The 27,347-nt window shown below is 49.2% G+C and overlaps 1 long non-coding RNA gene across 2 annotated transcripts; it reads left to right on the forward strand.

The window, feature by feature from the left end:
* The first annotated feature begins 476 nt into the window (after positions 1–476).
* LOC109283564 (uncharacterized) lies at positions 477–21,392 on the forward strand. 2 transcript variants are annotated; one of them, XR_002090769.2, is made up of 4 exons: positions 477–716; positions 959–1,013; positions 1,207–1,255; positions 21,067–21,392. It is a non-coding gene; the product is annotated as an uncharacterized LOC109283564 (long non-coding RNA). The 2 variants fall into 2 exon arrangements; XR_002090767.2 differs by lacking the exon at positions 21,067–21,392 and adding an exon at positions 1,630–1,905.
* Positions 21,393–27,347: the final 5,955 nt, after the last annotated feature.

Below are 27,347 nucleotides of genomic sequence, written 5' to 3' on the forward strand. Positions count from 1 at the left end.
GATAATCATCTCTGCCTCTCATCAGAGCTGATTAAATTGCTTGCAGAACCACACCCTTCTGGCTGTGTTATAATAATTATATTGGTTCAGCCTGACCTCTGGCAAACCCATGAACGACATGTGCCCCCCCCCGGTGGCTGGGGGGGCATGGCGGCAGCAGCGGGAGCACGGCGGTGGTAAGTGGGAGTTCTCGCAGATGCTGCTGGCGCTGTCGGCGGGGGGTGGCGAGTGGCGACCAGGGGTTGGCGACCCCCTGCAAATGCTACCGGCAGCATTGGCAGTGGCCAGCAGGGATAGCTGACTGCCCTCAGACGCTGCCAGCGGTGTTGGTGGTTGGGAGGGTGATGGCAAGTGGTGACCACCCGTAGGCACCACTGACACTCTCTTTTCGTAGGGGTGCACCGCCATGCTTAGGGAAAACCTGTATAATTTTAAACTGATATATATTTTTTTCTTGTCTGTACACCTAAGGACTTCCTTCAGTAGTGGCAATCCTAATTCAGTTCCTCTTTGAAAAACATACAGTGAAACTTCCTGCATTCAGCTGACACACAACCACCACTGACAGATTCATCTAGGCAGTGAATTTGATTCATGCTTCCTGCATCCTCAGAGAAGCCATGAAGAAAAGCAGCCTGAGGACACCTGAAGGATTGGTATGAAAAGGATCTCTGAGCAGAAGCCCAGCCTATTCAAATCATCTCACCTGACTAGTGGTGAGCAGAATGGAAAAGCTCTGTCTGTTAGCTCCATAAGAGCTCCCTTCACATGATCCTTGACTAAGCAGATTGCTTGTTAAATTTGAGAAGGCATGGCTTCTTTTCCCTTCCTCCTAGAGCCCCAATTCTGCCACCTAAACTGAATGTTACATCTAATTGGGAGAGACAGGCACCTGTGTGATGAATACAAAAACCACAACAGAAATCTTTCTAGTAAACATTGGCTTTTTCCTTCACAGCTCACATTGGTAAATGCCTTCTGTTTAACTGAGGTTACTGCCTTTCATTTGCCAGGTAAGCAACCATTTATTTCCTAAAGCCACTTTTTATGGATCTTACAGCAGTCTCTACTCTGCCAATGTACTTGTTGTGTCATGTAATAACCTCCATATGTTCATTATTCATGGCATAAATGTCCTGTTTTATGATCCCATCCAATTTCTCATTACCGAGTACCAAACTAATTCATAGTTTCATACATTTTAAGGTTTAAAGGGTCACTGTGATCATCTTCTCTGACTTCTGGCATAATGCAGGTAAGAGAATTTTACCTAGTGATACATTCATCAGGGATGTAAGTCTTTGTTGGCTGGAATATATCTTTTACAAGGTCATCTTGATTTTAAAGACCTCCAATTGTGGTAAATCTACCATGTCCCATTGTAATTTGTTCCAATGATTACTTACCTGCCCTGATTGTAGGAAAGCAGGACTAGAAGGGACTGCAGAAAGTCATCTAGTCCAGCCCCCTTCTTGAAGCAGGATCATCCCTAACTAGACCATCCCAGTCAAGTGTCTAAGATGCTCTTGAAAACTTCCAAAAATGGAGAATCCACAATTTCTCTCAGCAGTCTCTTGTAATGCTTGACCACTGTCATCATCAGAAAGTTCTTACTATTCTCCAACCTAGATTTTCCCTGCTGAAGCTTGAGGCCATTGTTCCTTGTCCTGTTCCCTAAGGCAACAGAGAAAAGCCCATTTCCATTAGGCCTGTGCAAGGCTTCAGACAGAGCTTTGGATCCAGAGAAGCTTTGGATGCTTTGGGGTCTGAAGCAGCACATCCGGGTCGAAGCGATGGTCTCGTTAGGGTTCCCGGAGCGGTTCGGAGCTTCCAAAGTGCTTCAGAGCCACCTCGGAGACCCGGTCATAGGGTATAATGGGAAAACAATAAAATATCTATAACTTTGTTGTTTTTTGTCCAATTTGGATGAAATCTTCAGGGGTGGTAGACTCTGCAGAGCGCATGAATGCTGCCAAGCTTCAAGAAGATCAGTGCAGGGGTTTGGGGGGAACTGCACCCCAAATTCTTGAAAGCAAAACTCCTGTCACATCTATGTGTTACAACACAGGAGGTTCAAAACTGCACGGCTGGTAGCTCTTGCTGAGGCCATGAAGCCTGCCAAGTTTCAAGAAGACTGGTGAGGGGTTTGGGGGGAACTGCACCTCAAGCTGTGGACAAGCAAAACTCATGCCATGGGTGACACCGCGTGTGTTAAGGCGCAGTGGAATGACAGCTGCAGGGATGGTGGCCCCTGTTGCGACCACACCTGCCAGCTGCTGAGGAGATCGGTGCAGGGGGGGGTCTGGGGCCCCATACCCCTAGCTGCTGACAGTCAAAGCTCGTGACATGGGTGCTTGTGGGACTGACTGGGTCTCTTCCCACGCTCTCTGTCCACTCAGATTTGGGTCAAAATTGACCCAAAGGAACTTTACCCCTTCCAAATATAGGTTAGTACAACCCACCTAAATAAAAATTATGGTAGTGCTCACTGAACACAGTCCCCCTCAGCACCTACTCTTTTTCAAGTCATAGTGAACCACTACATGGCATATATTTTGACTTCCTCTTCACTCCCACAGTTGAGCTGTGCCTTTATTTCCCATTTCCAATTATACCTGTTTCTTCACCAGCCTTAAATGTCTGGCAAACATCACAAAAATTGGCTCCAAACAGTTCACAAGAATCCCTCTGTTGGCCCCTCTCTCAGCCTGTCGCATATGATTAATGTGGCCCCACGCTCAATGAGGTGAAGCTGGACCAGGCTGCTCTATGCCATATCTGCATATACATTTTGAAGCATCCCAGGACTCATGGCAAGGACACCCAGTTCCAGTCATGAATAGGGGCTAATTAGGGTGCAGGAAACTAATAAACTCAGGGTACTACTTGTAAATTCTTGTAGTATTTACAAATGTGCTGCTGTGGAGTTTTCTTCATGTGCATCAGCCCACATGTAGACGCTGTCCAGGCTGGCTAGGGCATGAGGGTGCTTCAGTGCAAGGGTTGCATGGCAGCTAGACACATGCTGAAGCACCCTCATGCTCCAGCCAGCCCCTCTGCAACACACTGAACCTGGTTAAAGCAGCCCCAGGCTGACCCCCCAGGACTCTCTGCCAGCTAGGGTTGCTCCAATTTGGCTCAATGTGCTGCAGCCTGGGTGCATATGTAAACAGCATGCCCAGGAGCTTCCCAGAAGCAATAAACTATTATTAAACTAAATAAGTGCTACAATTTATTGTTGCGCACTAATGGTGCATGTAGACATGCCCAGTTTGTACAACATATAAGTAGGTGCCAAAGTGCAGCTCAGAAGTGCATTAATGGAGAACATTTGCTAAAACTTGCAGCAGTTTCAAAAAGGCTGAAATGCATCAATTCAATAGGTGATATATGCAAATTACTACAACTATGCTTATTTCAAGGTATATTTATTTTCCCTGCTGTAGCAGTAGGATGGGGCAAAATTCAAGACACATTTACTATTTCCTCCCGAGTAGACATTGAATCGATGACTACTCATTTACTACAATTGCCCAATCAGTTATGTATCCACTTTACAGTACTTTAATTTAATCTGTATTTCCTTAGCTTGTTAATGAGAATGCCATGGGAGACTATTAGAAGTGGTGCTAAAATCAAGATATATCATATCCACTGTTCTTTCTAACCAGAGAGCCTTTCACCTTATGATTGAAGCAAGTCAGGTTGGTCAGCCATTGCTTACTCTTGGTGAATCCATGCTGGCTGTTTCTGATCAACTTATTCTTCTCTAGGTCCTCTGCAATAGATGCCCTAAGTCGCTGTTCCATGATCATTCCAGGTATTGATGTCAGGCTGACTGATCTGTAATTCCCTGGATTCTCCTTCTTTCCTTTCTTAAAGATAGGCACTATATTTGTCCTTTTCCAATCACCCAGGACCTCACCTGACCTCCACAGGTTCACAAAGAGGATAGCCAATGATTCTGAAATTACTTAAGCTAATTCCTTCAATACCCTGGTGTGCATCCCTTCTGGCCCTGCTGAGTTGAAAGCATCTATCTTCTTTGAGTAATCTCTAACCTGTTTATCTATTATCCTAGGATGTTTATCTCCTTCTCAGGGTTGCCAACTGCTCATAAATTTAAGTAAAGTCAATTTAAAAGGAAAAATCAGGCTAAAATGCCTGAGTGTAAAATATGGAAAAAACCTTTAGGTGTCTGTAAAAACTCTAAGCAGCCAGAGCTCTTGATGGGAAAGCAGCTGGATGCACTGTTGAAACACCGAAAGAGTACAGCAGTGCCACCTGGTATGCAGCAGGAGCAAGAACAGGAGCAGGAGCGAAGCACTCTGCAGGAAGCTTTTATCCAGGGTCTTGTTGATCACTTCAGTCATGTACTATTGTTGCTGCTGAGTCCTGTCAACTGCCTATAAATTGCTGGTTCAGGTAGGCTGAAGCAGGTAGGCTTCTTTAGAGGTATGTGCTTGGGGATGGGGAGAGCGAGGCTAGCAGGCATGGGTAAGGTAAGGGTGGACTGGGGTGGGGACAGCATGGTATAAAACTATTGCTGCAGTCGAGCAGAGTTGCCAATCCAAGACTTTTTTTTCCTGCAAACATTTTACTGACAAACCAAACTTTTTTACTATGTTTGTTGTTGCATTTCTACATTTGAGCCCAGTTCTTCTAACTGGGTTCTGGAAGCATGACAGGGCCTGGTAGAAGAGTTATACTTACATTATGGAAAACATATCAGGAAAAACATTTATCAGTAAAAAAGTTTGGTTGTCAGTAAGAAGTTTGCAGATTATCAGTAAAAAACATGTTTCTGGGTTGGCAACCCTGCTCTTTCCTTTTACTGCCAATGGCACTCATCTAGTAGCATTCCCTATTCATGAAAACTTAGGTAAAAAAAACCCCCATTAAATACTTCAGCCTTCTCTGAATCATCTATAACTAGTGCACTTCCACAATCTGCAAGGGACATATGGTTTCTCTGGGCTTCCTCTGATGTTTGATGTACTTGTAAAATCCCCTTTTATTTCTTTTTAGTATGTCCCTTGCCAGCTTCACCTCAAATTGTGCCATAGCTTTTCTAACTCTCTCCCTGCACACCTGTGTGATATTCTTATCCTCTTCCCTAGTACTAAGATCACATTTCCACTTCTTGTAGTGTTCCTTTTTGAGTTTCAGTGCATTGAAGAGATTGCTGTCAAGCCAGGCTGACCTCCTGTTGGACTTCCCATTTCTATTGCATTGGGACAGCTTGCTCCTAGGCTCTTAAAAAACACCTCCTTAAAGTACAACCAAGTTTCCTAGACTCTTTTTCCCCTTACACTTTCCTCCCAGGGTATCCTGCCAACCAGTTCCCTCAGTTTGTGAAAGTTGCTTTTCTGAAGTCCAGTGTCCTTACTTTGCTGCTCTCCTTCCTTTCTTCCCATAGGATCTTGAACTCTATTATTTCATGTTCCCTGTCACCCAAGTTGTAAGCAGTAAGTCATGAAGCACTTCTCCACTAAGTGACTTCTCTACCACTTGTATCAAAAAGTTATCCCCAACACAATCCAAGAAGCGCTGGACTGCTTGTGCACTACTGTATTTCCATCCCAGGAGATTGTCCTGATAATTAAAGTTCCCCATGAGAACCAGGTCCTGCTATTTGGAAGATTTCATCAGTTGTTTAAAGAAGGCCTCATCCACCTCCACCTCCTGGCTTGGTCTGTAGTGGATGCCAACCAAAAATTATGCCCTCCTGCAGAGGGCCAGCTGTGGGCCAGTGAGTGGGACCCAGGGCCCTGTGGGGCCATTGGTGGGGGCTGGGCAATGAGGGGCATGGGTGCAACAGCCAGGGCCAGGAGGGTATCCAGGGTCTAATGGTTAGCTTCCTCGGCCTCTACTGTCTGGGTCTGGATGGCCACCTGCTGCCAGAGCAGCTCCATGCACTCCCACTCTAGGACCTCCATTCATGACCAGTGGTCCCACTGTGCCCAGTCTTGCACCTCATCCTGGGTGGTCTCCTAGGTGGTATTTTCTGCCTGCCAGGCCTGTGCCCATACCCATGTCTCTTGCTCATCTTCCGCCACCATCAGCCACTGGAGGAGGAGGTTCCTATCCAGGGTACGCTGCTGGCACAGCTGGTACATCTGGATTGCTCCAGTATTGGGTGGTGGTGACCCAGAGTCCTCATCCCTGCTGGGGCTGCTCTCCCCCACATCCAGATGTTGGTCCTGCAGAGGCAAGAGACAGAAGTCTTTTGTGAGAGCTTGCAACATTTCAGAGATAAAGCTTGCAACATTTCAGAGATAAGATGCTCTACACTATGGGCCGTGTGCTGACTGGCCTCAGCTACGGGGTCGGCCATGCACAGGCGCCCAGGGACCATGGTAAGTTGGCCAGGCAGGCCTGTGTACAGGCAGCCGCTGACCAAGTTCCCTTGCCTCCACTTTCTTCCCTGGGGCCAGTAGACCACTGGGTGCTGACCACAGGCAGCCTGTCTCCCTTGCCCCCTTCCCAGGGTGGGACAGGTCAGGCTGTTGGCAGCACCTGTTGCTGCAGCTATAGACCCTGCTCCCCACCCTTCTCCTGTAGGCCAGCCACTCTGCTGTGCTGCCACCCAGCCCACACTGCCTGGGCTTGAGGTGCATGGGACTCACAGACAACTTGGGCAAGAGGCTGGCTGTGCCCCCACCATGGGTGTGTGGTACCTCTTGAGTCGGGAGGGGCATGTGCCCCCCCTGACACCAGTCAGTGACCGGGGGGGAGGGTCCCCTGGTAGATGATCCTGCTGGCCCGGGGGGGGGGTGTCCCCCATGGTTGATCTCACTCACCATAACTCCACGGCCACTTCTGGAAGTGGCACGGCCACTTGTACTGGCAGCCCCACTCCCCAGCTAGTGTTCACAGGGGGGCACTGGTGCTCCCACCTACACCCTTGCCCACTGGGTAAACAGGGAGCATGGCCTGACAGGGGGTGTACCAGTGCTCTCAGGGGGTGCATGTGCACCCCCATGTACCCCCTACATGTCACCTCTGGCCCTCACCCTCCCTGCAGGGAGCCTCTCTGGGAAGGGTGGTGCCCTGGGGCCAGCCCTGAGCATGCGCCTACTGTGTGTGCCCCAGGCGGTGTACAGTGAGCTGTTTATGCAGGCTGAGGGGTCCCCAAGCCACTATGCCCTGCTGCTGCTGATCCTCCTGGTGCCCCAGGCACACCTGCACTCCTGGTTTGGGACCCAGAGCTATGATGCCACGGGAGACAAAACCATAATGCCCTGCAATCTGTGCTGCCACCTGGAGGGATACCTGTGGCAGCGCTACATGTCCCTGCCCCCTGCTGCTAGGGATATCACAGCTGGCATTGACACCTTCATCAGGGTGTGAGGGGCCCATGCCCATCCAGCTGCAGAGACACAGGCTGCTCAATAAATTTTTGAACTGTGTCCCATCTCTTTGTGTGCTGTAGGGGGGGAGATCAGGGGGGAACTCAGGGCCAGTGAGGTGCGGGTGAGTGAGGCAGGGAGCAGGGTCAGGGGCAAGACAAGGTGCTAAAAGCCCACGGTCCCCTCCTTCAGTCATGTGTCATAGATTTCATAGACATTTGGGCTGGAACGGACCTTTTCATAGATTTCATAGATTTCATAGACATTAGGGCTGGAAGGGACCTCGGAAGATCATCGAGTCCAGCCCCCCGCCCAAAGGGCAGGACGTCAGCTGGGGTCATAGGATCCCAGCAAGATAAGCATCCAGTTTCATCTTGAAGGTGTTCAATGAAGGCGCTTGAACAACCTCCGGTGGCAGGCTGTTCCAGACCTTGGGGGCTCGGACAGTAAAGAAATTCTTCCTTATGTCCAGCCTGAAACGATCTTGTAGCAGTTTGTGACCATTCGTCCTCGTCATCCCTTGGGGCGCTCTGGTGAACAAACGTTCCCCTAGATACTGGTGGTCACCCCTGATAAACTTGTAGGTGGCCATCAGATCACCCCTGAGCCTGCGCTTTTCCAGGCTAAAGAGCCCCAGGGCTCTCAGCCTGTCATCGTAGGGTCTGCTTCCCTGACCTCTGATCATGCGCGTGGCTCTTCTCTGGACTCTCTCAAGCTTCTCCACATCCTTTTTGAATTGTGGAGGCCAAAACTGGACGCAGTACTCCAGCTGCGGCCTCACTAAGGCTGAGTACAGGGGGAGAATGACGTCCTGGGATTTGCTTGAGAAGCATCTATGGATGCAAGCCAGTGTTTTGGTCGCTTTACTAGCCACAGCATCGCATTGCAGGCTCATGTTCATCTTGTGGTCAATGATGACCCCCAAGTCTCTTTCTTCCATAGTGCTAACCAACATAGCACTGCCGAGCCTATAAGGATGCTGCGGGTTTTTTTCCCCAAGGTGGAGAACCTTGCATTTATTGGCGTTGAACACCATCAGATTCTCATCCGCCCACTTGCTGAGCCTGTCCAGGTCAGCCTGGATCATCCGCCTGTCTTCTGGTGTGGATGCTTTGCCCAAAAGTTTGGTGTCATCGGCGAACTTGGCCAGTCCGCTTCTGACTCCAGTGTCCACATCATTAATGAAGATGTTGAACAGTATGGGTCCAAGGACAGAGCCCTGGGGGACCCCACTGGTCACAGGACACCACGATGAGTGACTTCCATCAATTACTACCCTCTGGGTCCGACCCTGGAGCCAATTTTCCAGCCAGCGGATCGTGGGGGACCCAAGGCGACAATTGGCCAGTTTCTCCAAGAGACGATCATGGGACACCAGATTGAAGGCTTTTTTGAAGTCAAGATATATGACATCAATCTCATCTCCCTTGTCCAGGTGATAGGTCACCTGGTCGTAGAAGGAAATGAGATTGGTCAAGCAAGACCTACCCGCAACAAACCCGTGCTGGCTATCCCTTAAGATGTTGGCGTCGGCCAGTCCATTAAGGATGGCCTCCTTAATAAACTTTTCTAAGATCTTCCCCGGGATAGAAGTCAGGCTGATGGGCCTATAGTTAGCCGGATCCACTTTCCTCCCTTTCTTGAAGATAGGCACCACGTTGGCCTTCTTCCAGTCTTCGGGCACTACACCAGAGCGCCAAGAGTTTTCAAAGATCCGCGCTAGAGGCTGGGCTATGATGCTCGCCAGCTCCTCGAGTACCCTGGGGTGAAGATTGTCAGGGCCGGCTGACTTGAAGGTATCCAGCTTCTCAAGATGTTCCTTCACAAAGTCAGCATTAATGGAGGGCAGGGGATCACCCTCACCCGGACTTCCCGGCCCTGTAGCGGGCACGGGTGTCCCATGGGGCTGATGAAAGACCGACGCAAAGTACCTATTTAATAGGTTGGCTTTTTCCTGGGCGTCAGTTGTCAGTTGCCCCATCTGGTTCAGCAGGGGTCCAACGTTGCCCCTGCTTTTCCTCCGGCTCCCCACATATCTGAAAAAGGACTTTTTATTGTCCTTGATGCTCAAAGCTAGCTGGAGTTCAGTTGCAGCCTTGGCTTTCCTGGTCTGCTCCCTACAGGACCGGACCAGTGCAGAATAATCCTCCTTGGAGGTGACTCCCATCCTCCATCCTTTGTAGGCCTTTCTTTTTAGCCTCAGGAGGTCTGCTAGGTCCCTGGAGAGCCAGGGGGGCTGCTGTGCCCTCTTGCTGCCTTTCCTCCGAGATGGAATAGACTTAGTTTGTGCATTGAGGATCGCTCCCTCGAGGAGCAACCACTCTTCTTGAACTCCCCTCTCCCTGCGGTCACAGTCCCTTAGGGCCTCACTGACAAGCCTCCTGAGCTTGTCAAAGTCGGCTTTCCTGAAGTCAAGGACTTGCGTGTTGCTGACTGACTTGCCAGCTTTTCGGCAGATGGTGAAGGTGATCAGCTCGTGGTTGCTGTCACCCAGCTTCCCATCGATCACTAGGTCGCCGACTAGGTCCTCCCCAGTAGCCAGTACCAGGTCAAGCAGCGCTTTGCCTCTCGTTGGCCCATAGACTTCTTGAGTCAAGTAGAGGTCATCCACGCACGAGAGGAAGCTCTGCGACCGCTCAGATTTTGCTGAGCGATCCTCCCACGAGATGTCTGGGTAATTGAAGTCACCCATGACAACCATGGTCCTGGAGCAAGCTGCCTTAGCCAGTTCCTGGGCAAACTCCTGGTCTAGCTCAGGACTTTGGGTGGGAGGTCTGTAATAGACTCCCACCATTGTGTCCCCTGTGCCGTGTTCCCCACGGATTTTAACCCAGAGGGTCTCCAGCCGTCCACCCTGGTCACCAATATCGGCTTGCAGGGACGCGTAGCTTTCCTTAACATAGAGAGCTACACCCCCGCCCCTTTTCTCTACACGATCCCTCCTGTACAGGGTATAGCCATCTATCCCCGTGGTCCAGTCATGGGTGGAGTCCCACCAGGTCTCCGTGATCCCTATGACATCGTAATTGTTTGTACTGAGCAGGAGGATGAGCTCCTCCTGCTTATTCCCCAAACTCCTGGCATTTGTGTACAGGCAGGCAAGTGCCCCCTGGGGGGCTCCTTCCTTGCCCACAGATTTTACCAGGGCTGGGGCCGGGGTGGGCTCCCTTGAGTGCCATGGTCCACTGGCTTTGCAAGGATTGTTCAGCGGGCCAGCAGTGGCGGTAGTCCCCCCGTCCCCCAGCGGGCTTAGTTTAAAGCCCGGTGGAGCAGGTCAGCCAGTCTGGCTGAGAAGAGCCTCCTCCCTAGGGGAGAGAGGTGGAGACCATCTCTTCCCAGCAGCTCGCTGCCTCTCTCGCCAAAGAGCGGGCTGTGGTCATGAAAGCCAAAGCCTTCCTGACGACACCAGCGCCGCAGTCTTTGGTTGACCACATAGATCCTCCTGTCCCTTCTCAGCCCATAGCCTGAGACTGGGAGGATCGACGAGAACACCACCTGTGCCCCCAGACCCTTAAGCCCCGCTCCCAAATCCCTGTAGCGCCTCATGACCTGGCTGGGAGTGCTCCGAGCCGTGTCATTGGTGCCCACATGAATAAGGAGCATGGGATAGTGGTCTGTGGGTTTGAGGAGCTTGGGGATCCTCTCTGCAATGTCCCGGATGCGGGCCCCTGGGAAGCAGCAGACTTGCCGGGCTAAGGGGTCAGGGTGGCAGATTGGCCCCTCCGTCCCCCTCAGGAGGGAGTCTCCCACAACAAACACCTTACGTTTTGTCTTGGGGAGAGCAGGGGCAGGAGCTGCACTTGGGCCCATGTTGCCTGTGGGGGCCGGCAACTCAGCAGGCTCTGCTGGGGCAGCAAGAGGTGCATACCTGTTGCTCAGTTGTGGCGGGGGTGGGGCCTTGGTGCGGCGGGCCTTAGGGCCCTTGACCACCTTGGTCCATGCCCCTGGCTGGACACAGCAGGAGGTCCCAGAGTCCTCCTCTGGCCTGGAGGGAGACTGTGATCTACCCTCTGCCTCCCGGGGGAGAAGGGCCTGGCAGTAGGAGTCTATCTCCTGCTCGCAGTCCCTGATGGCACGCAGTCTGTGGACTGTGGCCTGGAGCTCCTCCAGCTGGCGTGCCAGAGACCCCAAAAGGGAGCAGACCCCGCAAGGGGAGGTCGCCATGCTCCCAGGCCCCAGAGCCTGAAAAAGGGACAGGCAGCCCCCGCAGCCGAGAGCCAGGGGCTCCGTCTGTGTGGAGCCCGGAACCAGGGGCTCCGTCTGGGTGGCCGTCTCTGAGGTGCCAGAGGGGGGGCCGCGGAGCCCGAGGGGACCCTCGGGGTGCGGCGCGTGCCCATCCGTGTCATGCCTCTGGTAGGCTGGCTATGGCTGGGACTGTCTACCCTGGGGGGTGCGCAGGCAGGGTCTGGCGCCCTCCCGCACGCCCTCCCGCGCGAACTCTGCGCTAACTCACGCGCTGGCAGAGAAGCGTGCCTGTTTGTGCAGCCTGTTCATGTGGCTCCGGTCGCGTGGCTCCCTGGGGGGCTGGGCGAAGTAGGGGCCTGGGCGGGGCTTGACCCGGCCCGGCTCCACTCAGCTGCCGCCTCCCACACACACACTAAGGGGGTTAGCCCCTTCTCTCCACGGGCCCCGCTTACCCCGGCTGCGCTGGGGGTCAGCGGGGGGCTCTGCGGCTGCTGGAGGGTTTCTGGGGGGCTTCGGGGGAGCGGGGGCGCAGCGACCTTTCACCTGCACGTCTCTCGCCGCTCCCGCGTCTAACCTTGCAAGATCATGGGGTCCAGCCCCCTGCCCAAGGGGCATGAAGTCAGCTGGGGTCAAAGGATCTCAGCAAGATAGGCAAGCAAGTGTTTCTTAAAGGTGTCCAGAGTAGATGCTTGCACCACTTCTGGGGGGAGTCTATTCCAGAGTCTGGGGACTTAGATGGTAAAGAAGTTTTTCCTTAAGTCCAGCCTAAAACGGTCTTCCAGGAGTTTGTGACCATTGGACCGTGTCTTCCTTTGGGGTGCCCTGGTGAACAGACATTCTCCCAGTTCCTGATGCACACCCCTTATATACTTATAGGCTGCCACCAAGTCCCCCCTGAGCCTTTGCTTCTCCAGGCTGAAGAGTCCCATGGCTCTCAGCCTCTCCTCATAAGGCCTACTCTGTTGTTCTTTAATCATGCACATGGCTCTCTTCTGAACTCTCTCAAGCTTATCCACATCCCTTCTAAAGTGCAGAGCCCAGAACTGGATGTACTATTCCAGCTTCAGCCTCACCAAGGCTGAGTAAAGTGGGAGGATGACTTTCTGGGTCTTGCTTGAGATGCATTCATAAATGCAAGCCAGGGTTTTGTTTGCTTTTCCAGCTGTGGCATTGCATTGGTGGCTCATGTTCATCTTGTGGTCAATCATGATCCCCAAGTCTCTTTCAGTTGTAAGAGTGCTAGTGAGCGTAGTGCTGCTGAGCCTACAAATATGATGTGTGGGGGAGGGGTTTCTGAGGTGGAGCACCTTGCATATCTACATGTTAAATGCCATCAGGTTTTGATCCGCCCACCTTGTGAGCCTGTCCAGGTCAGCCTGAATCATCAGCCTATCCTCTAGTGTGACCACACTTACCCATAATTTGGTGTCATTGGCAAATTTAGCTAGTCTGCTTCTGACACCAAAATCCAGATTGTTTATAAATACATTAAAGAGTACTGGTCCAAGTATAGAGCCCTGGGGGATGCCACTTGTCACCATGCACCATGTTGATTTGGTTCCATTGACTATCACTCTCTGGGTCTGACCACGGAGCCAGTTCCCCAGCCATTGGACCGTAAGGTTGTTGAGGCTGCAGTTCCCCAGGTTTACCATGTGGACATAATGGGAGACCAAGTCAAAGGTTTTTTTGAAGTCTAAATATATGATGTCAACATCTTCTCCTTTGTCCAAATGATGTGTCACTTGGTCATAGAAGGAAATGAGGTTGGTCAGGCAAGACCTACCCTCAATTAACCTATGTTGGCTCTCTCTCAGAATGTTGCTTTTCCTTAACCTGTTGTTAATGTTTTCTTTGATTTTTTTCAAGATCTTATCAGGGATGGAGGTCAAACTGATTGGCCTGTATTTCCCTTGATCTTCCTTCCTCCCTTTCTTGAACATAGGCACTACGTTAGCCATCTTCCAATCTTCAGGAACCTCTCCCAAGTACCATGAGTTCTCAAATATCCTTGCCATTGGCCATGCTATGATGTCAGCCAGTTCCTTTAGCACTCTTGGGTGCATTCTATCTGGGCCAGCTGATTTGTGGATGCCCAGCCTCTCAAGGTGTTCCCTCACATGATCTTCACCAATGATGGGCATGTGTTCTCCTATACCTTGGTAATCCTGGCATCTTGTTAGGCGTGATCCCCTTGGGCTGACAGAAGACTGACACAATGTAATCATTAAGGAGATTAGCTTTTTCCTGGGTGGTAGCTGTCAGCTGCCCCATTTGGTTTAGCAAGGGTCCAGTGTTTCCCTTGTATTTCTTCCAACTTGCCATGTATCTGAAGAAGGACTTTTTATTGTCCTTGATTCCTGTAGCCAGTTTGAGTTTGGTTTCACCCTTGCCTTTCCTAGTTCATTCCCTACAGGTTTGAGCCAATGCTGAATAATCCTCTTTGGTGGTGTTACCTGACTTCCATCCCTTATAGGCTTCTCTTTTCAGATACAGGAGGTCCATGAAAAGAGAAACCTATAAGAGATGGAAGTCAGGTAGCACCACCAAGGAGGAGTATTCAGCACTGGCCCGCACCTGTAGGGAACAAACTAGGAAAGCCAAGGCTGAAACCAAACTCAAACTGGAGTGTCACTGGAGGGATCAAGGCAGGCGGGGGCTCAGGCAGGCTGCCTCTGCTGGTGACACTTGCAGGGGTACAGCCTGGGTCCCAAGGGGTGAACATGAAGATCAGCTCCCACGTAAAGGCCATGGCCTTGCAGGCACGACTGGACCAACAACTGTAGTCAGTTGCGACCATCCACCTTACCCACAAGGTCTTGACCATTATGCAGCACTGCCATGCTGTCTGGGAGTGCCCTTGCTCCTGCATCCCACCTGACAGGGTCTCATAGATTCATAGATATTAGGGTCAGAAGGGACCTCAGCAGATCACTGAGTCCGACCCCCTGCCCCAGGCAGGAAAGAGCACTGGGGTCAGATGACTCCAGCCAGGTGCTTGTCCAGTCTCCTCTTAAAGACCCCCAAGGTAGGGGAGAGTACCAACTCCCTTAGAGGCCCATTCCAGATTCTGGTAACTCTTACTGTATAGAAGTTCTTCCTGATGTGTAACCTGAATCTGCTCTCTGTCAGTTTGTGGCTGTTATTTCTAGTCACTCCAAGGGGTGCCCAGGTAAACAGAGCATCTCCTATCCCTTGCTGTCCGCCTCTGATGAACTTGTAGGCAGCCTCAAGATTCCCTCTCAGCCTTCTCTTGCAGAGGCTGAAGAGATTCAGGTCCCTCAATCTCTCCTCATAGGGTCTTACCTGCAAGCTTCTTACATGCAAGTTATTAGCAAGCTTTCAGGTCAGCCTCCTTCAGTCACAGGAAGTCTCTGCTGTTCTGGGACTCCAAGGAAGACACCTAATGGGACCCAGCCCTGCCTTAACAATAAATGCAAGATCTGTCAGTACATTTGTGACAGATGAACACAATTATCAACATTCCTCACAATACAGTCATCAGAATCAGTAGATCACACACACTTAACCAAAAATATGGAATCCTAGAATCCTCATCCAGTGCATCAAATGCCTTTGTCGAAACGTTGTAGATAAAACCAGACAAAAGCTACACATCAAAATGAATGAGCATAGAAAAGATAAATAACAGAGATACTAGAACACAGGTAGAAAAATATTTTTCACAGAAAAAACACACCCTGTCTCACAAACAGTTCTTGTGTTCAAGAGAGATTTACAAAACACCTTCAAAAGACAAGTCTGGAAACAAAAAGTCATTAGCCCGTTGGATACTAAGAAACAGGGACTTAATATAGACAATGACTTTATGGTCCCTTAGGATCTACATGATACTGGCTAATTTCTGACCCTCACAAGTGCAGAAATTAGCACTAAACAACTCTCCTGAATGGTCTAGAGCTCTTACACTTAGCAGGTTTCTACTGAATCTCTTGTCTGTTGCCTAACTACAATTATTTCTTAACTCCCTTTTTTATTTATATATGGAGATTTAAACAAGCTCTTGTTCTATATGCTATTTAGCTCTTCTCTATCTGCTTTCTTTCCCAAAGACCTGAGGAAGGGCACTGCAGTACCTGAAAGCTTGTCTATTTTACCCATGAATTTGGACCAATAAAAGCTATGATCCACAGGAATCCTTGCCAGGTACAGAAAAGCCATTTGGCTTAGGACAGGGGTAGGCAATTAATGGGCCCGCAGGTCATACAGGGAGTTGTGCTGAGCTGTCATGGGCTAGGTCAGCACTGCACTCCCCCCCCCCCCACCACATGCAACAATTCACCAAAACTCCCTATGTGGGATGGGGCCATGGGTGAGGAGTGTTGTTTGGGAGCGGGACAGCATGGAGCCAGGGCTCTGGGCAGATCTGGGAGGTCTGCGGGTCTGCTGCTGCGCACTGTCACCAGCCCAAGATCCTGGGGTCTCCCCGGCCCTGCCCACCTGTCTTGCTCCCAGACTCTGCTCCCCACCAGCCCACAGCCCCATCCCAGGTGCCCAGCCATGCATCCTGTCCACGCAGGTCCTACCCCCAGTGGTGGGTGCAGGATGGGCAGGCTGAGGTGTCTGGGCAGTAGGGCTGGGTCCATCAGCAGCGGGCAGAAGGAGCTACCATCATCAGGGCTCCTGGGAAATGGAGTCCAGCTACCACACCCCATCAGCCCCATTGTGTGCCCAGGGGCAGTGGGACTGGCTGCATGTGCCATGGCCTAGGCTGCCCTTCGCACCTGGGCCAGGTAAGACCAGGGGACCTGCTGCAGGATGGATAAAATCCTTTGGCAGGCTAGATGCAGCCCATGGTTTGCATTTTGCCCACCCCTGGGTTAGGAGCTAGAACCTTGTACTTTCCCATCCTCCACTCCAAAATAGAACTCACCTCACTGCATCACTCTCCTTCTGCTTTGCTTTCCTTTCCCTGGCTCAAAACATAGCTTCTCTTGTGGTGAGTTAGTGGAAGCTTCAGGGTTCTCTGGGTGATGTCTACCTTATGGCCTCATAGCCAGAGCAATTGTCTAGAAAGTGGGAAATGCCAGTTCAAAACTCTTGGGGAAGGCCTAGAACCTGGGTGAGGGACTTCTTTCTTCAACACTAATCATGATTTTTTGGCAGTTGTGTTTTGGGGATTTAAATGGAGTTATATCTGAATGTCACATGCCTCCCAAGGCTGGGGGGGGGGGGGGGGGGGCACAGTGACCACCCGCAGGTGGCGGCAGTGTCAGTGGTGAGGTGGGGAATGGCAAGCACCAACCGGTGATCAGCGACAACCTGCAGACACCACCAGCAGCGTCAGCAGCAGCCGGTGGCGATCGGTGACCGCCCGCAGATGCTGCCGGAGGTATCGGTGGCAGCGAGCGGCAACCGTCGGCAGCAGTCAATTTCAGGGGGTGCACTTTCAATCTCAGGGGGTGCACATGCACCCCCTACACGTCGCCAATGGAGTTATACATGTCCCAGTGGTGCTATTCTGTCTGTGTTATGTGGTTACATATAACCTTCTGAGTATGTAGCACAAGTGCAGGTGTGCAAGTGCAAATAGAATCCAGACTTTGTGTAAGTTACAAACATTGCACTGATGCAGCCACATATGTGCCCCTTAGGCGCATAATGGTGAAACTGGATGGGACCCTTTGTGTCCCTCTCCTCTTGTTTGATCATTCCCTAGGGCAAGTGACTAATAGTCCAAACTAAAGTTCACAAGTCAATCAATTGCAAATGTCAGATTTGATAGAAGGTATAAATGTCTCCTATTAAATGCATTTCATGTATATGCCGTGCCCTCTTACTATTCCCAGGTGATCACATTTTCTGTGCACAATGATTTTTAATTGGATGCCTAGGGTTATTGAGTGAAGGTGAACAATGACCTTACAACAATTGGTTGAAACCAGCAGGTTAAAGAGAAAGGTAATGCTGACAAACCAGACTGTGATAAGAAAGACCCTCCTGTGGTACTGATAGGAGGTCAAAGCTCTACTATACTAATTATTACATACTTTAATCTCTGCTTCCCAGATCCACAACAGAGACTGAAAGAGATGAAGGATCTAGTGAAGAAATAGCTAATAATTGCTCCATAATAACACCAGAGATCTCTAATTTGATGTCAACACTATAGCTGGTTGAAATTTTTCAAAGGAGTATTTTTCTGTCAGGAAATGCTGTTTCCTTGAAATCAAAACTTGCCTCATGAATGTGCTAAGTCACCAAATATCAATGGAAAATTAATTAAACATTTTAATAATGCCAGAAAATTCATAGATTCATAGATGTTAGGGTCGGAAGGGACCTCAATAGATCATCGAGTCCGACCCCCTGCATAAGCAGGAAAGAGTGCTGGGTCTAGATGACCCCAGCTAGATACTCATCTAACCTCCTCTTGAAGACCCCCAGGGTAGGGGAGAGCACCACCTCCCTTGGGAGCCCGTTCCAGACCTTGGCCACTCGAACTGTGAAGAAGTTCTTCCTAATGTCCAGTCTAAATCTGCTCTCTGCTAGCTTGTGGCCATTGTTTCTTGTAACCCCCGGGGACGCCTTGGTGAATAAATACTCATCAATTCCCTTCTGTGTCCCCGTGATGAAGTTATAGGCAGCCACAAGGTCGCCTCTCAACCTTCTCTTGCAGAGGCTGAAAAGGTCCAGTTTCTCTAGTCTCTCCTCGTAGGGCTTGGTCTGCAGGCCCTTGACCATACGAGTTGCCCTTCTCTGGACCCTCTCCAGGTTATCCGCATCCTTTTTGAAGTGTGGCGCCCAGAATTGCACGCAGTACTCCAACTGCGGTCTGACCAGCGCCCTATAGAGGGGAAGTATCACCTCCTTGGACCTGTTCGTCATGCATCTGCTGATGCACGATAAAGTGCCATTGGCTTTTCTGATGGCTTCGTCACACTGCCGACTCATGTTCATCTTGGAGTCCACTAGGACTCCAAGATCCCTTTCCACCTCTGTGCCACCCAGCAGGTCATTCCGTAGGCTGTAGGTGTGCTGGACATTTTTCCTCCCTAGGTGCAGCACTTTGCATTTCTCCTTGTTGAACTGCATCCTGTTGTTTTCTGCCCACTTGTCCAACCTGTCCAGGTCTGCTTGCAGCTGTTCCCTGCCCTCCGGTGTGTCCACTTCTCCCCATAGCTTTGTGTCATCTGCAAACTTGGACAGAGTACATTTGACTCCCTCGTCCAAGTCGCTGATGAAGACATTAAAGAGTATCGGTCCAAGGACCGAGCCCTGCGGGACCCCACTGCCCACACCCTTCCAGGTCGAAACCGACCCATCCACCATGACTCTTTGCGTGCGACCCTCTAGCCAATTCGCCACCCACCGGACTGTGCAGTCATCCACGTCACAGCCTCTTAACTTGTTCACCAGTATGCGGTGGGATACCGTATCGAAGGCCTTCCTGAAGTCTAAGTATACGACATCCACCCCTCCCCCTGTGTCCAGGCGTTTCGTAACCTGGTCATAGAAAGAGACTAGGTTGGTCAGGCACGATCTGCCCGCCACAAACCCGTGCTGGTTTCCCCTCAGCATAATTTGCCCTGCCGGGCTCTCACAAATGTGAGCCTTGATAATTTTTTCAAAGACTTTACCAAGGATGGAGGTGAGACTGACTGGCCTATAGTTGCCCGGGTCCTCCTTCCTCCCCTTTTTGAAAATGGGGACCACGTTAGCCCTTTTCCAGTCCTCTGGGACTTGGCCCGTGCGCCACGAGCGTTCGAATATTCCCGCCAGTGGCTCTGCAATGAAAGGCTATTTAATAGCCTTTCATTGCAGAGCCAAAATAATAGCCAAAATAAAAGGCTATTTCAATTGTTTTGTTTCTGAACAAATTTTCATTTTGAGAATAATTTTATATTTTAAATTATGCTTTTTAAAAGTTGAATTTTAAAAAAATAATTAACCCTAAACATTTTTTTTCAAACATTTCATTTCACAGAATACTTTCATTTTTTTTCAGTGTGTTCCCAAATAGAATTTTGAAATGTTAACATTTCAGAGAACTGATTATAAGAACTGAAATTTGGCTTGGGAAAGTAAATGCTTCTACAGTGTAGCCATCAGTAAATGAATGCAAAGTGTAAAGTAGCTCATAATCATACCAGGTGAGATGGCAACAGCATTTTAGAACATTTAGTTTGTCTCTTCTGGGGTGAAGCCTCCATTTCTCCCTCACCAATCAAGTGTCATCCCTGTAAAAAATTATGACAGAAGAACAGTGGAAATGGTGGGGAGCAGAAAGAAACTACAGGTTCTGCAACAAAACAGTGGTCATGATTTTCCATTATTCTTATATAATAAAGGGCTTAGTCTGTCTTTCTGTCTGTCCATAACACTCTTGGAGGACTCTGGTTAGTGAAACAACCAGAGTAAGGAGCAGCACCATGGCAGTGAAGATGGAGGGGATGGAGTGGGGCGGCATGGCCAGCACCGCTGGCCTTACCCCCTTGCTCCATCCACACTGTCACGGTGGTGCTCCACCACCTCCAAAGAGCATGGCCAGCAGCGCTGAAGGTGGTGGCGGCGTGGGGTGCTGATGGAGGGGGATGGAGGGGCAAGGTTCCCCCTCCTCCCCCTCAGCTCCTGGAAGGCAGCGGTGGTGCAGGGTGGTGGGTGGCACTGCTCTGTCCCCGCCTGCCCCCCACTCCCATCATTCTTGACAGGCAATTGGCTAGTACAGTATAATGAAATAAGTACAGCAGAACCCAGATTCTTCACACAGTCGAGTTCCTTTGCCCCCTACAAAGATAAGAGTTTGTGAACTAGTGTATATATAGCCACAGCAAACAGATGTATAGGACCACTGAGATGTTGCTGGAAACTTTTATGTAAAATGACACCACTTCTCCAGTCAGCTGTGAGGAAACCCTGATGAATGGAGAAACAGTGCCCTTTGAAATAAAAACTGCAGCAAATCAGCAATCAGCTGAGTGGCTCATCCTTAATTCAGCAACCTGCTAGGAATTAACTGGGTTGTGAATCCCCAAAATATGAAAAAAAAATGGGTTCTACTGTAATAACTTTTTCCACTAAACATGATTTCCTCAACCAAGAGGCAGCACTAAATGGGCAGTATCTCCTTGAAGGCAGTGAAATTCATAAGGCAGTTCTAGGTTAGAATCATTGTCTTCTTAATTTCTTCTTTGGTCATGTCCCTCTCTTCAGTGATGTCCCTGCATGAGATCACACATTTTTAAGCAAGTTTAGGCTGGTCAGTACTAAAGTTCCAGTAAAACTTCAGCATGTTTCAAGAAATGAAGGAGATGGCAGTCCAGTCCCTCAAAGGGAACAGGAGTCTGAGCATGGTGACTGAAGTGCTGACCTGATGGACCCTCACGGACCCAGAGGAACAGACATCTACTTTCAGCTTCTTCTGGGCAAAATTCAGCCTGAAGAAGGGTGTGTGCGCCCAAAAGCTTGCAAAGAAAGATTTTTTTTTTGTGATTTTTTTAGTTGGTCTAAGAAAAGGTATCATCTCTGAACCAAGAGTTTTAAAGCTTTGCATTTCTTTTTGTCTCAGACCAACACAGCTACCAAATACATCCCTGAAACATGGAAGATGCCAATTTTTTGTCGATTTTGGAATGATCAACTTCACTGCTAACCAACAAAGAAAGATTTCTACACCTCCCTGCCTTTCTGCTATCTGACACCACCAGGGAAGAAATACTGCCTTATCTGTACATCAAAGAGCAAGTCACACAAAGTAACTCTCATGGACCCAGAGGAACAGACAACCTATAGGGACTTTTACTATCTTTAGTTTTCCCTCAGCCTGAAGAAGGGTGTGTGTGCCCGAAAGCTTGCAAAGAAAGATAACTTTCTGCAATTTCTTAGTTGGTCTAATAAAAGGTATCATCTCTGAATGAAAAGTTTTAGAGTGTTGCATTTCAGACCAGATTGTAGTGTATTTTCTAGGCATGATGTAAAGCTCTCAGATGCTGGTGGCAAAGAACCCTTTTTCCTTTAAAACAAGGGCAAAGATTCCAACAACTAACTCCATAAAACACCTGGCACTCAAGCCTGACAGGATTTTGTATTCTTATGTACTTTTGTATACTATTGCTACATGTGCCACTACAGCACTACTTGCAAATAGGGGGTAAATAAAGTTATTTCTACATTTCTCCAATCAAGGACCAGAGTCTGATCACAAATTGTAAGACTTACCTCCAGCAAAGTACATGTCTAATATTGTGCACCTGGGAGTCTGTAATAGGACTAGTGCTCTAGAGGTGGCTGTGATATCCTCTGGTGGCCACGCAGCTCTTGCTTCTCTGGCTGTAGGTTACCCTCCTTTTTCCCTCCCAACCTACCATGCCTTGATGTTCTTTAATTCTGGAAAGGAAGGCTGCCTAAGGGCCCTAGAGTGAGCCCTGCTGTTTTCCTACCACTGGATCCCTCTCAGATCCTGCTAGTCCCCAAACTAGTCTTCAGACAAGGTAGGCCCTCCTGGTCCATACATACCCCCAGGGAACCTGCTGCCATGTGGCCAATGCACAGCTCCAACCTCCCCTACAGCCATACCCATGCCTCACAGATGACACCAATTATTTTTTTCAGTTGGGCACTTAGCCCCAGACCAATATCTGGCCTACTCAGGCCTCTATGTTCTTGTCAGACTCTCTTCAAAGTAACAGGAGCCCCAGGCTTCCTGGGCACTTTTACATGTGCTCCAAGGGTAGTGGGGGGGAGGGCAGTACTTCAATTAGAGTGGCTCTGAGAACCACTCTAAATAAAGCGCCACAGCATTTCATGTACACTTACAAATGGTGGCAGGGGCACTTGAACTAAAGCTCATTCAATGAACTTTAGTTCAAACACCCCTACCACCATTTTTAAGAGTGGGAACACTGATACATGAGATGCAAGAAGCTGCTGGAATGTGGTAATTGATTAATCAAGTCTGCTCCAATGTGCTGTAATTACAGGACATCGGAGCAATCTCCCCGTTTGTGTAGAGGCACCCCCTGTTACAGGGTCCTATTGACTTAAGTTTGTAAACTGAGGTCTAATTCTGAAGAAACACCATTGGAATCACTGCAGTTAGTATCTGGCCTATAGTTTCCAAAGCACTTTGAAATCCTTGCTGCCATTTAAAATGAGGATAATATTTTTTTTTTCTCTAGCGGTCCCTTCAGCAGTGCAGCTGTTTCTGCTGCATTCATCCCAGATTCCAATATGATGTTAATTCTCTAATATGTGCCTATTGAGGATGGTTTCATTTTAGTTGGCAAAGACAATGAAAGAAAACAACTACAACTGAGACAAAGGCAGAAATTAACATGTCTTAAGTGCAAGAGGGACAAAAGAAATGTTGGTGATGAAGAAGAAAGTGAAACAAAAATGAAATCATTATCTCGCTACAGTACAGGAAGGATGTTGACTCTCTCCATTCTGGAGATAAGAAATCTAGTATGCTGGTCTGTCACCCATGGGCCGTCTTATATAGTGATCTAGCATGCCTACATTAGACTGAAAATTAAGGCAGTTGGGAACAGATATCAAAGGTTGCACAGGACCATCTCTAAGGGGGAGAGACTGGTTTATGCATCTAAAATTTGGCCCTCATCCCTGTTGGAGCTCAGTGCCCAGTATGCGCTCTCCAAGGCAGCAGACACTAAAGAATCACAGAATCACAGAAAATAGGGCTGGAACAGACCTTGGGAGGTCATCTAGTCCAATCCCCTGCCTGAGTTAGGATCATCCTTATCCAAACCATCCCAAGCAACTCATTGTCTAACCAACTGCTAAAACCACACAGGCAACCCTGTCACACAACCACAAAGCATGGCACCCTAACGTGCTATAGGTAAAACAGGGGGACAATGGTGGCCAGTGTCTTGATATTGCAAGGATTGTTTTCACTGGTAAGGGGGTAGATGAGTCTGTTTTTCTTGAAAGATTGGATGAAACAACCTGGTCTATTCTTTACAGTGTGTTTACTGTTTTAATGTGTGGTTGCTTTAAAGCCCCCAACACCAGCTGCAGCTCAGAGTCGTTCTGTTTAGAACATTTTGCCATCATCAGCACTTGGATGCCACCTAGGTACATCCACAGAACGACCTGAGAGACAGAGCTACTGGGGCTTTTTTCATCTCCCTTACACATGGCAGGAGCTTCCTGCCAAGATTTTTAAAGACACCGTATTATCATCTTCCACCAGTTCCTTCCTTAAAAGCGCATGTGTACAGCCCCTAGAACAGGCCTTTGACTGGGATCTCCTGGGTGACCTGGAAGGTTAATTTCATTGATCCCCTGTTTGCCACCCATCACCGTGGGGTGGGATAGGAAATTAGTAATAGAAAGGATTAAACCTGCCTCTCTGAAAGGGTCTTTCTGTCTTTTGACATCTAGGTTAAATATATTTTTGAGGGGAGAACATTAATCCTTTTTACTTCTAGGGATGCCTGCAGGTAAACACGATCTCTGTCTCTGAGGCCTGTTCTACACATTATATTTATTCCGCAATTAAAGTATTCATTGCAGCATAAATGGGAAGGGTGCTCTAAATATAATGCAGAACATTTTTATGGCTTATTTCTATGGTGCCTTAAATTTAACATATGGCCAGTAGCTGACAATCAGCTGATTTTTGGCCTAGCTAGAGGCCAGGAAGGGGAGAAACCAAAGAGCTTTCCCCACTGGGGACTTTAAAACCCTGTGCTAAGCAACCCTGGATGGGTTGTCCAGCACTGGGAAATAGAAGCTCCCCCCCACTGGGGCTTTAAATGCTATGCCAAGCAGCTCTGATTGGGCAGTGTGATGTAGGGAGCAGAGCCCCTGGTGTGGGGAGACCAGAGGCTTCCCCATACCAGGCTGCCCAGCCAGAGTTGCTTGGCATGGGGTTTAAAAATCAGCAGAGGAAAACTTCTTCTCCTTCCCACCAGTAGCTTATGCTCCCCTGCACTGGGACTTTAAACCTGTGCTGGGCTACCCACTGTGGGGAAGCAGAGGCTCCCAACAGGGTAGAAGCCTTTGGTTTCACCTGCTCGGGGCTCTAAACCCTGTACAGAGGAGCAGCTCTGGCCAGCTAGGTCAGGGGACAAACGGGTCTGGAACTAGCCCCGGTGCAGTCTCTGCTGCACCAACAATTAGCTGATTGTCAGCCTGGTGGGGACCACATGAGGCTGGTTCCTGAACCCAGTGCAGTCCCCTGGCTGAGCTGACAATCAGTTGATTATCAGGTATCTGGATTTCAACTTGTCAGTGAGGACGAAGCACTGGATCATGATTCCAAGATCCTCCTGCACTGGCAAGTATGGTGCAATGGTGTGACTCAAAGTCACAAGTCCTCCCATGCATGTGTGGCATGGCAGGAGGCAGTTGTTGGGACTGAAGATCAGATCCCATCATGTCTTTAAAGGAATTCTGCCAGTGGCCTTAAGATGCCGTGTCTCTCACAATCATCTCCACAGCACCTAGCCATGATGCCACGTTCTAAGACTGTAACATCAGATGTGACAATTCAAGACAAATACTAACAAGCTACTGCCCAGAACCTGTTTAATTTAAATGTCCTACATTCATACAAACACACATTATGTGATGGTCAACTTGGTTAAAACTGACATTGCTTCTATGAGAGATCCTAAGTAGTTGCAAAGCTGACAATTTCTGAACAATTATTCATTGAGAATGAAGTGAGGTTGAGAGAGACAAGTAGATCTAGAGTTGAGGGTAGTAGTAGGAAGTAAGGGGATAAAGGTGGAGTTTGAGCACAGATTGGAAGGAAGCAAAAAAAGACTTGCCGCAGGTGAAGGGGATGTTTGTACATTCCTCTTCTCCGTCGTGGTCCCATTTAGAAGATATAGGGGACATGCCAGGCCAGATAATGGAAACCAAGTGGAAAACTCTGGACTCTCAGCCTAACATCCATGTGTTCAGCATATGTGTGTACTTAGTTATGAATTTCTCTTTGCTGTATGGGTAACATTTATGTTGTAACCTTAAGTGTAGATTAGGGCAGGGGTCAGCAACATTTTTAGGCAGAGTGCCAAAAACACCCACAGTATCGACTTGTAAGATGTTGGTGTGCTGGGGCGAACAGCAAGGGAGCTGCAAGCTGTCTGATCCTTGCTGTGCAGCACAGCCCCAGGCCTGAGATGCACATGTGCCTGCTGCCAGCAGCGAGCCAGGCTGGGGCTCCATGGACCCTGGTGCACCTGCTTGCAGACTCCCCGCTGCCTGTCACAGCTGGCCTGGACAGTGGACAGACCCTTGCTGTCCACCACAGAGCCTGGGCTACTTGCAGCAGGCAATGAAGAGGCTATGAGCAGCTGCACTGGGGTCTGTGGAGCCCTGGCCCAGCTCATTGCTGGTGGTGGGTGCACACATGCCTCAGGGTGGACAGCATGGAAGAGGCTGCGCTGCCACAATGAGGACTGGGCCCCTCACGGTTCCCTCACTGTCTGCCCCGTGGTGCACATGCCAGGCAAAATGCCTTCACATGCCATGCTCTGGCATGCGTGCTGGGGGTTGCTGACCCCTGAATTAGAGCTTCCACTTTACAGTAGAAAAAAAGGCTATATGGGGGGAAATAGCTGAAACAAGGTCATCGGGGAGTCACTGAGATTTTCTGTCTTGATAGAATAATGGGGTTGCTACAGGTAAAACTACCGACTTTTAACAACTTTTTGCCAGCAACTCCACATAGCGGGGAGCAAGGAAAGTCCCATGAACAAAGAAAAAAAAGTTACTGACTGCTTGAAAGAGACAAACTTGTAAACAGGGTTGGCCAGTCTATATCCTTCCCTAACTAAGAAAGGCCTGAATTAGAAAACATGAAGAGAGCAGGCTAGAAGGACTTGAATTTCTTTAAGACCTGAAACAAAAATCAGGCATACCAAAGTTGATTGTGTGGAGGAGTTTTATGTTTTGTCTCGATATGTGCTATCTATGCGTAAAGTATGGTGCTGTCTATGAGGAAAATGTGTGTTTAAGAAGTTTCTAAAGCAAAGAATACAAGCTTTGCTTAACTCCCATGTGCTTCCCCAAACAATGAAACTATAATCCAGAGTGCTTGACATCCCAAGGACTGTGGAGATACGAAGCAGGTATGCTGGGAACGTGTGCTAGAGGATATAAGTAGGGACAGTGCCTAAAATTTGCCCTGACCCCACAGGCCGAAAAGTCACACGGGCCCAATTACAGCAGACTGACAACTGGCAGTGTGTTAGGGGTTTGCTGCCAGGCTGTAACCACCTTCTTCATTATTCCTAGAAGAAATTGGAAAAAATTCCATCAAAACATTTTTCCCCACCAGAATGTGATGATTCATCATAAATGTTATTCATAATCATAGAGAAGTCAGACTGGAAGGGACCTCCAGAGGTCATCTACTCCAACACCCTGCCTGAGGCAGGATCAGTCCTATCCAGACTATTTCATACAACCATAATCTAAACTCTATGTAAAACCACACTAAAAATGTTTCCAGTGCAACATACTGCACAGGCCGATGTTTTCCACTCTGCAAGGGCATGCTGCCCAAGCGTGTGCTGTGCCGGGTTTTTTTTTCCCATGGGTTTTTTTGATCCCTGGATAGTGAGGGGTTAAAAAAAGCCTCAGAAAAAAATCTGGTGCAACGCATGCTCGGGCAGCGTGCACTGCTGAAAAGCGGAGCCAGGTCACCCGGAGCCATGCTCCACTGCCAGCCAGGCTCTGTGTGGCAGAATAGCCGCAGCTGCAGTCGCAGGAAGCCCCCAGGACCCCGGGTAAGGCTGCTGGTAAGGCAGTCTCCTTTACCCCACCCAGGGCAACTTGCCACACACCAAAACACACATGGCATGGGTGTTCCCC

The sequence above is a fragment of the Alligator mississippiensis genome, chromosome 6 (assembly GCF_030867095.1).
Source record: "Alligator mississippiensis isolate rAllMis1 chromosome 6, rAllMis1, whole genome shotgun sequence".
Classification (NCBI taxonomy): domain Eukaryota; kingdom Metazoa; phylum Chordata; order Crocodylia; family Alligatoridae; genus Alligator; species Alligator mississippiensis.